This window comes from Macadamia integrifolia, unplaced genomic scaffold (assembly GCF_013358625.1).
Source record: "Macadamia integrifolia cultivar HAES 741 unplaced genomic scaffold, SCU_Mint_v3 scaffold2077, whole genome shotgun sequence".
Taxonomy (NCBI): Eukaryota; Viridiplantae; Streptophyta; class Magnoliopsida; order Proteales; family Proteaceae; genus Macadamia; species Macadamia integrifolia.
The window spans coordinates 85,958-87,931 of record NW_024868496.1 but is presented as its reverse complement, the minus strand read 5'-3'; the positions used below and the strand labels follow the sequence as shown (position 1 = coordinate 87,931).

General features: G+C 39.8%; 1 pseudogene; it reads right to left on the bottom strand.

Annotated features, from left to right (window-relative positions):
* Nucleotides 1–875: 875 nt before the first annotated feature.
* Nucleotides 876–1,974, bottom strand: LOC122065632 (annotated as a pseudogene).

The following is a 1,974-nucleotide window of genomic DNA, read 5'->3' as shown; positions in this document are numbered from 1 at the left end:
AAAGGTGTGGCCAAATGTAACACCGATGTAAGAGAAATTAGGTATATTAATTTGGGTATTCTTGATCATTAAAGAGATTAATTGACAGAAGCAAACCCAATTTTTAGTGTGGCTTTACCCAACATAATTATTGAGGTATGATCCATTAATGTTTATGGGAGAGTTTGAAAGTTGAAGCTAGACACAGACACATGTTAGGCCCAATGGTCTGGTACATAGACATAAAGTTCATCACAGAATTCATTAAAAAGAAAAAAAAGTTCATGGCATAATTTTTTCTTGGATGGATTCTATGTAGATCAATCTGGTATAAAAATGATTGTTGTATATCCGATCTCTATATAAGATAGTAGTGAATTTGAATCAAGGTGTAATTAAGAAACTTGGTTCTCTATATTTATTAAGGGAAGAATTTTTTTTATACTCGTACCGAAAAAAAAAAAAACTTTCTAAACTGGCCTTGCATAAACATGTACCACATGACAGATTGGATATAGATATTCAGTTTCTCTAATTAAACCCAAGGGAGTTATCTTACTTAGCAAGAGCCATACCTCATGATTAAGAGTATCAGGAGTTCCACTTTCCTTAGGGCCTGCCTATCAAAACAATTAATTCAGTTGAAATAGAGTTGATCCCAAAATCAAAACCGGTCCAAACAAGACCTCGGTTCGTTCAGTACAGACCAATTTGGTTTATCTCGATCATTTTATTCAATTCTATCTAAATTTTGACACCCTTAATCATACTAAAAGGGAATGTGAGTGGATATTTTCAGTCGATGTCGAGTTTGCTCTAGAGCAAGAAAACTCTTTCATTTTTTTTAGAAAATATTATCTTACTATTTAAACATTGTGTTGATTTCAAGTTTATAATTACCTTTCTAAATAGGTTTTCGAGTCACCCGCTACAAGATCGGGCCTTATGATCCACAAGAAGGTGTGGTTGCTATTAGCTAGCCCCCATGCGAACTCCACGAGTTGCTGAGGCGTCATTACAGTGATGCTCCCAAAGTTGACATAAACCACAGAACTGAGTTCTTTGGAATCAAGCCATTCAAGACTCTGATTCTTCTTTCCATAGATTGGACCTAATGGAGCTCAATCTATCATCTTTAATCTGATCCAACATCAAAGGAAGAGGGCCGATGGTGTAAACGCGAGGCAACATCGTTGAGAGTGCATCCACGACGTCCTTCTCAAGGAGTTCAAATGTATTTAAAATAATTGCAGAAGCTTTATAAGCTCTCCCTACTTCTCCCTTGCCAAAGTCAAGCATGATGTCATCGGGATTGGTAGTTCGAAAAAAAAGTGGGAATATCCTTCAAACGGATACCATTCATTCCTGGAATCCAATCCAAAGGAGTGTCCAAGTACCCATTGGATAGGTAGCTCGTATCTGTCCAGTGCACAATCAAAACGTAAAGAGTTAAATTGGTGATGATATGTTATAGAGAAGTCGGCTTTGAAATTATTTATAGCATACCTTTGAGAGGTGTAAGGCCTCTTTCCATGAGATGGGGATAGTGCATGTAACCCATGAAGCCGCAGCCGCTAGTTGTCCAGAACAATAGTTCAGGGACTCCGATTTCCTCAGCAGCTTCAAGGGTGAAGCTCATGACACCATCAGAGACTACGCAAGTGACCGGTGGGATATGAGCTGTGGTATTGAGTTCTGAGAGGAGGTTGCGGAAGGGAACTATGCAAGTGCTGCGGGTAGACTGGCATCTATGTCAGGTGGTGGGAGACCGTCTGGGATAGTCTGGAATTGAAAGTCAGGTAAGCCCTTAAGAGAATCAGGGCCTCTTGACTTGAGTAGGCGTTTGTTATTGTATTCAGTGTTGACGAAGGTGATGTGGAAACCTGTGTGGTGGAGAAGCTTTGCCACCTTGAGCATGGGGTTTATGTGGCCCTGGGCTGGGAATGGTATACAAACCGCATATGGCTTCTTGTCCTCCACTCTAATGGAACCCAT